Source organism: Bos javanicus, chromosome 1 (genome assembly GCF_032452875.1).
Source record: "Bos javanicus breed banteng chromosome 1, ARS-OSU_banteng_1.0, whole genome shotgun sequence".
Taxonomy (NCBI): domain Eukaryota; kingdom Metazoa; phylum Chordata; class Mammalia; order Artiodactyla; family Bovidae; genus Bos; species Bos javanicus.
The window spans coordinates 57,720,975-57,736,541 of NC_083868.1; the positions used below are offsets into that span (position 1 = coordinate 57,720,975).

General features: G+C 39.6%; 1 long non-coding RNA gene across 1 annotated transcript in view; it reads right to left on the reverse strand.

The window, feature by feature from the left end:
• LOC133233732 (uncharacterized) overlaps positions 1-14,322 on the reverse strand; it is a 48,038-nt gene extending 33,716 nt beyond the window's left edge. Inside the window, exon 1 of the long non-coding RNA XR_009731834.1 lies at positions 14,008-14,322. This is a non-coding gene — a long non-coding RNA (uncharacterized LOC133233732). The remainder of the gene's footprint in view (positions 1-14,007) is intronic.
• Between the last annotated feature and the right edge of the window lie 1,245 nt (positions 14,323-15,567).

Genomic DNA, 15,567 nt, shown 5'->3' on the forward strand with positions numbered 1-15,567 from the left:
CCTTTATTAGGAGAATTTATGAAAGGTTTTTAAATGAGCAGAGACTACTGGGTGTTTCTACTTGTTTTCTCCTCCTATTGTAAAAAATTACCAAAACCTAGTGGGTGAAAACACAAACTTATCATCTGGTACTTCTGGAGGTCAGATTTCAGAAATGAGTCTTATTGGCTCAAAATTAAGGTGTTAGCACCCTCTGGGGGATCCAGAGGATAATCTGCCTTTTCCAGCTTTTAGAGACCACCAACATTTCTTGACTTGTAGCCTCTTCCTATACAAAGCCAGCAGCATAGTATCTTCAAACCTCTGACTGTGACCATCTCCTCTGCATCCCTTTTCCACTTTAAAGGTGGGTTGTACTGCACCCATAACCCAGGACACTTTTCTTACATAAAGTCACCTGATTAGCAAACTTAATTTCCTCTGCAATCTTAATTCCCCCTTTCCACATAACATATTCAAAGGTAATTAGGACATGAGCATCTAGGGCAGGGGGCATAATTTTGCCTCCCACAGTATGCTTTCAATGGAATGCTCATTGTTATCTATGTATTGTACACTCTGGAATTACCTGATTTTATACAAATATTCTTGTTTTTTAACAAGGTTATTTCACAGCTCTGTAAACTGGAGAAACTGAGAGCAATGCAAATAATCTTGTCTCTATAGCAATACAAATGAATTATATGTAATAGACTTGTAATTTATTTATTCTCTGTAAAAAAGTTAATTCCAAACTGTATTTTACTGCTGGATATTAAGTAGTTCTATGTCACTTAGTAAATTAAGCTTTGCATTGCTGATTACCTAAATATGTGTCTGTTCTTCAGAGTTTTCTTTGAATCAGTTTTAACATCTTGCTAATTTCTTATTATATTACATCTTTGGCAGGTGTTCATTTTTTTTAATCTGTATAAGAGTGATGATTTTATCTTTTAAGAATTAAAGTTTAACATCCTTAAATTCACCCAATTGCTGAAAACTATCTATCCAGAAAATATACCAGAAGCTGATATTCTTTAGAATAATATTTTCCAATGTGTGCTCATTCTAACACTAATTCTGCAAGCATTAATAAATGTTCTGTGAAAAAAATGGTTTAATTAAAATAATTTGCTTGAAGTCTTTTATTCACAGAAATTCTCACAGGGCTAGTATTCCATGTGAAACATTTTAGGTTATTCTATTTCAGATTACTGGATTTTTGTCACATTGTGAACTAAAACCAGTCAGTTTTAAGGGAAATCAACCCTGAATACTCACTGAAAGGATTGATGCTGAAGCTGAAGCTCCAGTATTGGTCACCTGATGTGAACATCCAACTCATTGGAAAAGTCCCTGATGCTGGGAAAGATTGAGGGCAGGAGAAGAGGTTGTCAGAGGATGAGATGGCTGGATGGCATCACCAATACAATGGACATGAAATTGGTCAAACTTCGGGAGATGGTGAGGGACGGGGAGCCTGGCGTCTTACAGTCCATGGGGTTGCAAAGAGTCAGACACGACTGGGCTACTGAACAATAACAAACTAAAACCAGTAGCCAAACCTCTCATACAATTATAATGTTCACATCAAAACAAAAATTTATTTTCTCAGTTTCTTGGCCTCAATTTACCCAGCTTCAAAGTGCTCTTGTGTGTGTTAAATCTGCTCCAAATCAAGAGGATAAAAAAGTGTACCTCAGAAGTGAGTCTATCTCTGATTTTCATTTAATCTAATTTTTTTTTTTAGATATTCAAGAGATTGAGATTGGAATTTGAGAGCCAAATTATTGATTTATAATACATCATCAGTGACTCAAACGCTGTTGCTCTTTAACCAAGCTTCCACCTTCCTGCTAACAGAGGGCCTGGTAGCTGATAGGCATTGGTAACTCCTTGATGACCATGAATCAGAGGGGAGATACGCAGTCTTTCAGATCAATAAACACTAACATTATTAAATGTTTACCATTTGCCAGGCCTTGTGCTTAACACTGTGCATAACTTCATTTAATATCTGAGCTTGCAATATCATTATCTTACTAAAGAAACCAAAGTGTGGAGTCAGTGAGTCATTTATTCAAAGTCACATGATGCATGAGTGGTTGAGCTGGGACTGAAGCCCACACATATCAAGCATCACAACACTTAATCCTTTAGCTGATTGCTGCCAGATGTATTTCAGATTTCATAATTTTTAAGATTTTGGAGAAGTAAACAATTCATTTACTGTCTATGAAAACACCCCCTAGCTAGGGGTTGAGAAGCAACTTGTGATCAAACATATGAATGTATCTATATCACAAAATATTCACATTGACATAAATGAAGGCTATAAATTGCCTTATATCAATTCATGTCACCTTTTGTCACTAAAAGAATTGTAAAACAGCTTCCATTTTCAGAGATTTCTTAAATTTTGGAATTCTTCATAAAGGATTCTGGACCTAACTTCTTTTCAAGTGCCCAGCTCTGTTCACTAAAGTTAATATCCCTCTCTTTCCTGGATCGTGCAGACAGAATACTGGTGATCCTTACTCTTTTGTTTTTGGTTTTGTGAGCCACCAGTTTTCTAATACCAGGTTCCTTTTTTTAGTCAGGGTTAAAATGTAATTAGCTTGTAAGATAAGCTCCAGGCCTCTGGTTTCATTCCCCTTTTTCACCACTGCCCCACACGCAGTGCTCAAGCAACTGGACATGTCAAGAAGGACTTTGATTGAGCCACTCTATTACGGCTGTTGTCTCTTTTGCCCCGTATCTTCTTTCTTGGGAGTCTGCTTGCCTCTGCATACCTGCTGCAGTGGATGACCAGGAGCAGCTCCTTTCTGACGCCCACCCTGCCCTGAGAGCGTGTTTGGTGGGGAGTTTAAATAGATCAGTCTCCCACAGCCCTAAGGTGATACACACCAGCCCTCCCTTTCACTTGACAAGCTCTTGTACTGCCTTTCCTTGGCATCAGTGTGGTACACTTGAGAAATCAGAGGCATTAATCTAAGCCCAGAAGAAAATGGACAAAACAGAACTTTAGCAAATGTAGCAGACAGAGACCTCTGCATCCTTGTCCTGAGCCACAGGCCACCCCGTTGGAATTTGGGATACATGTTCACAGAAGCAAATGTATGTGTTCTGGTCTTGTACTTGATGTCTATTTCTCACATGACCTTCAGAGGAAGGTGGCCATAGCCAGACTGTTAGGTCCCTGGACAAAAGCTGTTTCATTATCATTGAGACATAATTTATAAGGATAGTTCTCTAGGTGTGGGCTTTCTTAAGTCACATTCCAGACCTGCTGTCTTTTATTACACCTTGAATTTGAGTGTTTTTATACTTTCTCAGGCCCACATTTATAGGAATGTTTTGGGGTTAATTCTGAAGATAGCTCGTTGCATCCACTTATGTGTTACATTTCACTAGTTTAGCTCTCAGAGGGTAACTGTGCACTGGAGTTGGTATTCAAAACTGGAATGGCACAGGTACCAGCCAATCAAGAGAGACAGCAATACAAACAACAGAACGGGTGGTGGTATCCACGCTGGTGGAACCTCAGCCTGACTTGTGTGTGTCTGTGTAAGAAGCTAGCCTATGATTCTAATCTAGTTTCTACTCCTTATTTGGCCTATTTGTGAACTATGTCTTAGGTAATATCGAAGAAGGGCAGTCAGAAAATTTCTATGGCAATAAAACCATTCTAATATATGCTGCAGTGGGAAGAAATAAAGAACAAGTCAATGATGGTGCTAATTATTCTTTCTACCCACTTATGTGCAGTAAGAAAGGAGCTCTTTTCTAGTAGAAGCTGATACATCTCTCTGAAAGGCAGGATGTGGCCTCTAATAATCTACATTTACCTCTAAAAGGATGGGTCCTAAGAGACTGCATCAAGCCTTCAGCTCACAAAGAATTGTTGTTTTGACCATTCAGGTCATTCAGTCCAGAAAGCTCCAAAGATACATCTCCTAACCCTGCTGACTATAACTGTTACTGCCTGAGCTGGTCCCCAACACGTGTCTTCCTCCTTCGTGTCACTCATGCCAATAAAATGAGACCAAGTTTGATCCAGAAGTAAAGGACAGTTTCTCTCTTAGATCAGGGAAAATGGTGAGGTGTGAGCCCTCACCCTGGAAAATCCCATGGACAGAGGAGCCTGGTAGGCTGCAGTCCATGGGGTCGCTAAGAGTCAGATACGACTGATTGACTTCACTTTCACTTTCCACTTTCATGCATTGGAGAAGGAAATGGCAACCCACTCCAGTGTTCTTGCCTGGAGAATCCCAGGAATGGGGGAGCCTGGTGGGCTGCCATCTATGGGGTCGCACAGAGTCAGACACAACTGAAGTGACTTAGCAGCAGAGCCCTCACTCTAGAGCACTTGCTGTTGCCTCTCAAAAGCTATGGGGTGGCTACTTTATCAGGACACTGGACAGTGTTAGCTAGAATGGGGCTGAGCTCTTGCAGGGCTGTGCCATTCATGCTCCAGATCGCACGTGGGGGGCACAGCGTCTCTGGACACCATCACTGTTGCATCTTGAATCTCAGTGTTGGACGCAGCTATTTTGCGAGGAACTCTGGCCTGAAGTGGAGAAGGCAATTGCACCCCACTCCAGTACTCTGGCCTGGAAAATCCCATGGACAGAGGAGCCTGGTGGGCTGCAGTCCATGGGGTCGCTAAGAGTCGGACACAACTGAGCGACTTCACTTTCACTTTTCACTTTCATGCATTGGAGGAGGAAATGGCAACCCACTCCAGTGTTCTTGCCTGGAGAATCCCAGGGACGGTGGATCCTGGTGGGCTGCTGACTATGGGGTCACACAGAGTCAAATACGACTGCAGAGACTTAGCAGCAGCAGCAGCTGGCCTGAAGCACTGGCGACAAGGCTTCTGCACATGGCACCCTGTAGGAAAGTGAAACTATAGGAAGCACTGAGTAAAGAAAAAAGATTAGAACTTATTTTATTATCTATTTTTAGTCCTCAGGATTGTTAAGGGGCTTTATTAGTTACAAATCTCTCCTCTGTCTTTTGTCCTGCTCCTCATTCTTGAGGGGTACTGAGCGGCAAAGGTCCATATCCCATAACTAGTTCCTGCTGATTTGGTGCTATGGTTGGCATAACTGTGGGGAGAGGAGCAGAACTTCTCCCAGCCTTTAGATAAGTTTGATTATCACCAGGCCAGAGCTCAACTGTTCATGTCCCTGAGCACCACCATTTGGAGTTTCATAGTTATGCATGGCTTACATATTAGCAGGGAAAATACTGGTCGTTAAGGGGCCCAGGAAAGACAAAAAGCAAGTGATGCTATGGAGGGTTTGTTTTTCCCTATTCCAAATTTGTTTAGTCAAATTAGACTGAAGAGTTTAACGTGGAGCCTGGTGTCACTGCTCACCGTTGCCACAGTTGCTGTTACCTTTTTTATGGTGACAGTGTGATATATGCTTCGTATAGCCAAGGTCACTAGCACCCTTAGGAGTGCAATGATTCCTGTAATTAGTAGTCCTTTACTGTTTCAGGTTGAGTGTGACAGATCCAAAAATCAGTGAAGTTCTATCTGTCCTAAGTATCCCTGGTCATACTTTTTTGCTTTTTGGAAGCGAAGCTTCAAGTCAGAGGGAGGTTTAAACAAGTCATCAAAACATTGCTTCAGGTTGTCTCTCTGAAGGTTGGGTTCGGGGGCCCTCCTTCACTCGAGTATGATGTGCCCTCAGAGTGATCCCCTGCAACCTCATGGCAGAGGGGGTGATTAGGATCACCAGGTGGTGTCCATTCCACCACCATCAAGAGTAAGCTGATCTTGTGGGCTGCCTATTTTCCAGGTTTTTTTAGCTTTATCCAGTCTCCTGGCCAGAAAGGTTGGTGGGCCAAATTGGTGGGTGCAGTCAGCACCTGGTTACCATATTCTATGAAAGTCTCATGTTTTCCTCTATCTGGAGGGCATATTGAATTATTCCATTTCAAGAGGCTTAAAGTGTCCTTTCTATCAGGCTTGGAGAATGAGTCCACCACATAAGTTCAGATATACTTTATTCCTTGGGGCTAACCACATATGGAGCAGGGCAATTGAGCGTAACTTAATCTAATTTTCTTGTGTCTCCTGGCATAGTTTGGTTAAGGTTCATTTTAAGGTCTGATTGGATCTCTCTACTTTCCCCAACGACTGAGGTCTCCAGGCTGAGTGCAAGGTCCATTTTATGCCCAGGGTACTTGGTATCCCTTTTGTCACTTGAGACATGAATATTGAAGCATTATCAGTTTGTAGGGATCTTGGGAGCCCAAACGTGGATATTATCTCTTTCAGTAATAATTTAGCCACTTTGGCTGCCATTTCAGTTCTAGTGGGGAACACTTCTACTCACCCTGAAAATGTACCCACTAGAACCAGAAGATACCTGAAGTTGTCCAATCAATCTGCCAGTCCTTCCCAGGATATGTCCCTCTAGTCAGATGGATCTTATGTGGAGGCCTCCGATGTGTCTGACATTAGGGCTGTTCATTGTACAAATGGAACATGTCTCAACTCTCCAATTGATTACACTTCATGTCAGGAGTTACCAGGACTTCATCTGAACAAAGACCCAGGTTCGATCCCCGGGTGGGGAAGATTCTCTGGAGAAGGAAATGGCAACCCTCTCCAGTATTCTTGCCTGGAAAATCCCATGGGAGGAGCCTGGTAGGCTACAGTCCATGGGGTCACAAAGAGTCGGACATGACTGAACGACTTGACTTGACTGACTTCACTTCCTTCCTTTAGTGCGTTCCTTGATAAGCTTCCCTGATGGCTTGACAAGCTGCAGTTTGGGTAAAGAAATATTGCTAACATTCATTAACTAGCCATTCAGGGTCTCCTAGATCTCTTTCGAAGCCCTGTTTCTGGACTTTGTCTAATCATTCCTTTATGTAGACTGGAAAGTAATTGGTTGGATCTGGCCTCTTAGGTAGGACCTGAGTTCTAAGATTGAGGTGTGGGCTATCAGCTCAGCCTTTGTGCAAAAGTCCCTAGGAGGTAGGCTTTGTGCCTCCATGACTTGGGTTTGGGAAGTCACTGCATATCCCACTAATCCTTTTCCCTCTTTCATAAAACTGCTCCCACCTGTGAACCATTATGCATCAGTGGGTGGAAAAGTCTCATTTCTCAGGTTGGGGCAACTGGAATAGATCATGCCTGTGGTTTCTTTACAATCATGCTCCATCCATAACCTCCATTTCTGTGGGTATCAGGGTGATAGGATCTAACATGTGACAAATTTTATGGTAGCCACTGTGTTGTCTAAAAACACAGGTTGAACTTCAATTGACCTTCCAGGGGACAGGCATCTGTTCCCTTAGAACTGAGCCTTGGAGTATGGAGTCCATATAGTGACTGCCTGACCAAATGTTAACTTTCAGCCTCCTTTAACAGGATTGTAATAGCTGTTACTGCCCATAGGCAAGGAGGCCATCCCTTAGCAGTCTGAGCTAATTGTTTAGAGAAATAAACAACCAGTGCAGTAAGGAGTCCATTACTGACTTTTTCTTTCAGTTCATGACAAGATTATACAGCGATTGAGAAGAGCATTTAGAAACTTTTTCAGCAATTTGTCACAATAATTTTAATTTCCCTGAAGCTATTCATAAAAAGAGAGGGGTTTATACTTTGAGCATTCATCCATTAGCAGTGAGAATTTTAAAAAACTATTTTTTTTACTTCAGGTAGTTTGGGGAACACTACCCTCACTTGCAGTTTTCCAGTCGCCCAAGCAATGCTCTTAATCCATAATTATGTGATGATTAATTCTGACCTTCCAATTAGTAATGCCTAGAGTGCAACATCAAGTACAATGTCCAATAAAAATAATCCATCACTGAATATCAGTATAATTTTTGTTTCTGTTAACTTTGAAAATTTCTCATTTTAATTTTTACAATCATATAGGATGGGAAAGAAAATATTACCTACATTTTATACGTGATTTTACTGAGTTCAGAGATAATGTGCCCTCTCAGAGATGACAAGTTGAAGAGGGCCAGGAGAGGGTAGAAAGATTGTTTACTGAGTTAGTGATGTTGAAGAAATTGCTTTATCTCTCTGAGGTTTACTTTCCTTATCTGAAGCAAACAGATAGTAATACTTGCCTTGCAAGTTGAAGGTTCCACAAAAAAAAAAAAAAAAAAAGAGAGAGAGAAAAAGTGGTAATCACTTTAAAAATTGTATTATTTGTCCTTGTCACAGATCTCTTCATTAGAACTACAGGTAAAACTATGGTATCTCACAAAAGTAGGAGTTTTTCCAGGGCCTGGCACTAATCAAATTTTCAATAAATATTAGTGGGATGAATGACTAAATGAACAAACACTAATTTTTTCTTCTGTACTGAATCCTTTTTAATGCTCAAAAAACTTAACCAAGAGGAACATAATCCCACCAATTCTGTTCCCTATTACTATGTCACTTACTATTTCTGGGACTGTGTCCAAAGATACTTGGATTTTGGATACTCAGCTTTGCAATCTTCAAACTCATTTTAATTAAAGAACTCATTTTTCCAAACTAAGTTTTACCTAGAGCTCCATTTTTAAAGCAAACAATAAATATCCTGGTGACAGAAACAATGTGGTTTGGTTCTTGACTTACTTAGCCTCCTTTGGGCCTCACGATAGCCTCGGAAACACCTTCTTAGACCCCTAGGGCACAGGCTGAAAACCACTGTCTTTCTAATAATGGGCAGTATGAACACCTGGCAGTAGAAGCAGGCTTAACCAAAGTGACCAGACTGGCAAGAATTCTGTAAGTTAGAAAAAAATAAAAGGCAAGTTTATAGACATTTATAAGCATAATTATCTCTCCTGAAAATCTCTAAAAAGTGATGACCCAAAATCAATGATTACATTTACCTTTGAAAGTCCAACCTATAGTGAGTCACCCATAACCTTCCTTTGTTTCACCCAATTATGCTTGCTACTTGCTTTAAGAGAAGTGCAAAATTTCCTGTTGAGTACTGTGGTTTTAGTTGTTTGGTTGATTTCATGACCATCCAGGGGTCAGCTTTACTGGAATTCAAAAACAGGAAAACACAAGAAACCAATGAAGAAATTACAAAGCTCTTGATAATCTTTGGACCTTACAAGAGTCAGGTAGTTGGAAATACTGATCTGATGAATCAGAAGAAGTGCACTTTTGGGGAAGTAAACTGAGATCTCTTCAGCAAAAAATATTTGAAAGAACATGTTGTAACATGTCAGGTTAGGTTCCGGGCAAGACATCAAAGGCCCCAGGAAATTTGCCTTGGCTACAGTGGTTGGTACTGCATGGGGAGGTTGGGCAAATGAAGACTCTGAAAAGGCAGAGTCCCAAGGGCTTATCCACAATTCAGAGTGGGTTCATATTCCTCTTAGGTCAGCTGTTAAGATGAGGAGTTTAGTTTTAGCCTTGTTGAATTCATACAGAAGGTGGGGGTATGTAATTCATTCAAGAAAGTGCCAAAAGGTTGAAAGAATCTTTTCACAGCCATTTGTTCTAAGCTTCCTATCCAAATTCTCTTGTCTGCCTGGTAACAGATGCCCCTTATGTGCTGCCATTTAGTAGCATTTGAATTAGCAACTATTGCACTGTCATTCCATTTGTCCTCCATCATACATTCCTCTCTCTCTCTTTAACTGAAGAAACTTTAATATACACATTGGAAGGTTTTAATCTCACTGTAGACATTTTTTGGGTCCTGGAGAGAATGGAGCAGGTGGGTAGGAAGACACAAAATATTCTAAGAAACCTAGGAGAACATTTCTTTAACATCTGAGATAGTAGTTACAATTGATTTCATTTTTCCTCTGCTCCAAATGATCTTTTTTCTTCAAATCATGTGGGTTTGTACATCTTAGAGCAAAGCTGTACAAAATGACTTGTGACATAGAGACAGATAATGCAGGAGTTCATTATTGCCGCGTGACTTTCATCTAGAATAATCTCAGAGCAATTTGCAAGATCAGTATCACCTTCTAGCCATGGGTTATAAGTTAAATAAAATAACACTTTTGCAATAGCCATTTAGAGAGAGACAACGTCAACATTTCAGACACAAACTCTAAAATCATATGTCTGAACATCAACTCTGATGTTAGTAAAGAAATTTGGCAAATACATCCTTGATTTGAAGCCATATAATATTTCATTAAGACTCAGAGGGGCTGGGGACTGTTTTTTTTTCCACCTCATATGTAAGCAAAATTTAGTCCCAGAAATGTTAATGGCTGTTGTAACTTCTGTTACTCGATCCCAAATTTCCATATTACTGACTCTTGAACTAGCCATTAAGTCAAGCCTTTACTCTACTGGGATTCTTTGCCGAAGTAAGATTTTCCACAGTCTTTCGTAGCACTCAGTTTTCTATGCCCACATACAGAATCAAAAAGCAGGTAAAATTAGACATATTCTAGGTTTAAGAAAATTGAGCCTGTTTTCAGTATGTGGGAATTTCAAAACCAAGTCTATACTGTTCATGCATTTTCTGCTACCCTTAATATTAAGTTTTAAGGAGAAGATATTTTAAATTATAATATTAGTTGTCTTTTTGGATTATTCTTATTTCAACCAGAAGACGTTTAAACTTCATGTGGACTCAATAGAGACTCCAGATGTTGCTAGTTCTGTCATTGGGAGTGTTACAATTTTTAAATCATTTGCTTTTGATTACCTCCCTGGAAGAGGTAACATGGGGTGAGAGTGAGAGATGTGTGGGTCACAGGATCATGATAAAATGTTCATTTCCATATGGACAGCCAGAAAATGGACACTGGGAAAAAGTGATAAATTGCTTGATGGAATATCTTTTTTTTTTTTTTATGGAATGTCTTTTGTGGAAGCATTGTGTCTGTTGGGCATTTAGTAACATGAGAGGAAGTCCACTCAGGTGGAACAGAGAAGAAATCCTTAAAGATCATGTCAGATTTATTTTCATTCTCCTAGGCCAAGGGACAGAAGCCCAGAAGGGAAGAAGCAAACTGAGGTTTCCTCCACTAGAGTGAAGCAACTCATGTTGCAAATTATGCTACAAATTATTTATTACCATCATATAAAAAGATTTATATACTTTTGATGAAAGCCTAGGATGGGCTTGGGATCACAGGGAGGTGAAATCTTTGGGTTTCTTATTGACCTTTATGCTTCCCTCCTTTGGATCATAGTCTCTAAACCCAAGAAGATACATTTTACCAAAACTGACTCATCTTGAATGATAATGGGTATGAACCCCCCAAATTATGACTTTCTAATGGCTTTTCACAGCCATTACTAAAAATATGATAATTGTATTATATTGCCAAACTAACCAGAGTTTATACTGTTAGATTTCAGTTTGTAATACGAGCATTATGATCAGAAGGTTTTTCATGAAAGACCATATTCTTCCTATAACTTAACTTCAAAACGTATTCAGATATCAGAGTTGTCTGTGTGTAGTTACATTAGTGGCTTAGGGTCCCAGATTAATTACAGCAAGATCAAAAGTTTGATCTCAGAAGGTCTTTCTCAATTCCATGTCATTGCCAGGGTAAGAGCTACTTGGCCCTGAACTATGTAGTTTTTGCCTCCTTATAGATCAACAGTCCTGTAATCAATGCCCATAATTCTGCCTAGAGGTTTTACTTATGGATTCATTCAACAAATATTTGTTGAGCAATATGCTCCAACTATGCCCAGTACAGGGGATTAGAAGATAAATAAGAAGAAAGGAAACAAATATTTGAGAGGATAGGCTGTCCCAGACATTGTACCAACCAATTTACATGTAAGAGGTCTTAACAATGTACACATTGCCATCCCATTGATATTTTTTCTTTAAAAATAAAAGTCATTATTTTGAAAGTTAAAAGAATAATATATGATCATTATAAAGAGTATGGAAAATATAGAAATATACAAAGAAGATTAATGTCATCCATAATTACAATCCCTAGAGGAAATTATTATTAACTTGGGGAATCTTTTGTGCATGTGAATTAAGACTGTTCTGTGTTTGAAAAACTGTAGTGTGTTTTGAGATTTTTTTTTTTTTGGCAGAGTTGCTGAGGGGGATTAGAAACTAAAGCCTTAGTGCTAACTTTGCTGTTTGTATGACTTTGTGAAATTCATCCTCCTCCCCACTCTCACATCCATCCCACTTCATCCTCAGCTAGACAATTGCTCATCTTCCTTTAAGTCTAAGGACATATTTCTTTTGGGAGTTCTTCTCTTACATTCCTCCCACATATTCACCCACAAGTTAGGTTCCCCATTCTCTGCTCTGGGGCACCTCAACTTCTTCTATGTAGCACTATTATAATTGTAATAAAACAATCAACTCCTATTCATTTAATGTACACTTCTCTTTTATTTATTACTATATCTTCACTCCCTAACAAAGTGTCAGGTATATAAAATATTCTTTGGATTAACTGAATGAATGAAAGGTTATGGTATAAAGATATTTTGGTTTTATAGGCATAAAACTTATGTCTTTGGTATAAAGACATAAAGGTTTTATAGACATTCTTTCAGGACCAGAGGCTGTGAAAATAGGCTAGGAGCCACTGCTCTAAACTCACATGCATACGTTCATGGAGCAGAGTGTATGTCAAGATGAGGAGCAATATGACACAATATGGAACCTTGGGGAAGAGAATAAAGAATATGCCAATGAACCTAATTTACATAATGGAGTAATTTTTGAAATCAGGTTTTTTTTTTAATTGTTTCATTTTCCTGTTGATATATACTATAACTTCCAAGACATGGATATTCTCATATGTACACAAATACACACACATAAAGATATAAAATTAACATTTAAAAATTATATTTAAGAATGCTTAAAGATTTTCAAATGCAAGAGTATCTGAAAATAATATTGTAACAGTCATAATCTCATACAATCCATCAAATACTTTACCAACAGCAACATAGAGAACCTAGAGATATGGGAAAGAATAAATTTCTTATGTGAGAAACACTTAGGACATTTTTTTTAAAAAAGTCTTCTTTAAAAGAACACTTCTGAGCAAATACTTTCTTGTGAAATCTTTTGCTTTTTGGCTGCTTTCTAAACCAGATGAGAAGTATCAGTTGGGAGGCCTACAGCCTGCTGCTGTCCTGCCCTGCCTACTGTCGTTGCCTCAGCATTCTTCACACTTTGTGAGTTTCAGAAGTGTCAGAACCAGCAGAGCCATTGCAGTTGCCTGGTCCAGCTCCATTGTTTTGCAGTTGAGGAAAACATAGGGAGGATGCTAAGCACTCATACCGATTGCTAGCAACTAGAACTCAGGCCTCTGGAGCCCCTGTCCCTTCAGTGTCCTTTGCCTGAATCACACAGTCTTCCACGACAAGCTGTCTTTGTATGTGTTTTGAGAAAGGAGGGTGAAGCAGTGTCCAGAATTTGAGACTGACTAGTCTCTTATGTGACCATGGCCACCGTTAGGCCAAAGGACCTAGACTCTCATGAATTTTAAAAAGCCAAAGGGAGTACAAAGTTCTAGCACAGAAATTAGCAAACTTGCAGTACTCCCAAGTATCTGCAAAAGAGCTTCATTCAGCTTGATGGACCTCAGATCTGTAGTCACTATTCTGAAATGAAAAAACAAAGTTACAGGAAAGGGATTTGGAATGACATTAACTCATTATTTAAATTGAATTTACAGAATTGGAGGTTCACCAAATTAACTTTTGGAGAGTATGTTTTTCACCTTCTTTATAGAGTAATTTAAGAGTATCTGCAATAATAAAAGTACTATTAAATGAAAAGAGAAGACCTCCTTACATGGGTACCACTCCCATTAAATTCATAGAAGAAGATAAGATACAGAAGCCGCACTTTGAAAAGAAGCAGTTGGATCATTTTTACTATTTCAGTTACATCCTGTGGGATTTGAGATACAGCTGGAACTCCTGTAAAACATGCAAATGACTATCGGCTCACCACATACGACCTAATGAAAATGAATATATGTGAAAATAAGGTAGCCTATGATGAACAGCAATGCCCTGAACGAGGTTCTCCTGTGCTGAGGAAATGTGGAGAGCAGACTTACCTCTCTCTGTGAAGTAAAAATAGAGTTGAGGCTGGGCCATGTGCCTGGCCAGCTCACCCCTGGAACTCAGCGCATCTGGGCTCTTGCTTTACAGAGAAAAGCAAGGGATAATATAATCCTTATAGTCTCTGGCCACAGAGATCTTCAAACTCATTCTCAGTCTGTCAGGGTGCTAATCTGTTTTGAACATTCAGTCCTTCTTTCCAGAAAGTCTTTCCAGAGTAATCTGGCCTTCCTCCAAATTGCCAACACAGCCTGACTTCTGTGTTCCTTCAGCTGGATTCTCTTGCACATACATCTGGCTGCTTGGTTGGTTTGTTTCCCCACTAATTTAGAAGTTGTTTAACAAAAGTCTGACCCTTGGATATGATATTGGCCTATAATTTTCCTTTCTGTGTTGTATCTTTTTCTGGTTTTGATATTGGGGTGATGGTGGCCTCATAGAATGAGTTCAGACATATTCTTCCTCTTCAATTTTTTTGGAATAGTTTCAGAAAAATGGGTGTTAACTCTTCTCTAAATGTTTGATAGAATCCGCCTGTGAAGCCACTAGTCCTGGATTTTTGTTTTTTGGGGGTTTTAAAATCACAGATTCAATTTCAGTACTTGTGATCAATCTGTTCATATTTTCTATTTCTTCCTGTCTCAAATTTTGGGACATTGTACCTTTCTAAGAATTTGTCCATTTCTTCCAGGTTGTCCATTTTATTGGCGTATAGTTGCCTGTAGTAGTCTCTCATGGTCCTTTATATTTCTGTGGTGTCAGTTGTAACTTCTCTTTTTTAATTTCTGATTTTATTGATTTGAGCCCTCTTCCTTTTTTCCACAGCTGCCCACCTCCCCTTCATCCACCTCCCCCAACTTGCCACCCCAGGAGACCCTCCAAGATTCCTATAAAGTCACTGCTTTTGCCTTTGTCTGTGGTGTACCTAAGACCTTGTGTACATCCTCAAGAGTGGATCTCTGTGTCCCCTAGTCCCGTGGCACTCCTGTGATCAAGCCCCACTGGCCTTCAAGGCCAAATGCTCTGGGGGCTCTTCCTCCCAATACCATACCCTCAGACTGGGGAGCCTGCATGGGGCTCAGAGCTCTCACTCCTGTGGGAGAAATTCTGCAATATAATTATCCTCCATTTTGTTGATTGTCCATCTGGGTGATATGGAGTTTATTTTGCAAGTGCACACCTGGTTTCTTCTTTATGTCTTTGGATGTAGAATTTTTTTTTTTGGTAGATTCCAGTCTTAGCAAAATGGCTGTCTGGGGAGGCCTTACAAATAGCTGTGAAAAGAAGAGAAGCAAAAAGCAAAGGAGAAAAGGAAAGATATAAGCATCTGAATGCAGAGTTCCAAAGAATAGCAAGGAGAGATAAGAAAGCCTTCCTCAGCAGTCAATGCAAAAAAATAGAGGAAAACAACAGAATGGGAAAGACTAGAGATCTCTTCAAGAAAATTAGAGATACCAAGGGAACATTTCATGCAAAGATGGGCTCAATAAAGGACAGAAATGGTATGGACCGAACAGAAGCAGAAGATGTTAAGAAGAGATGGCAAGAATACACAG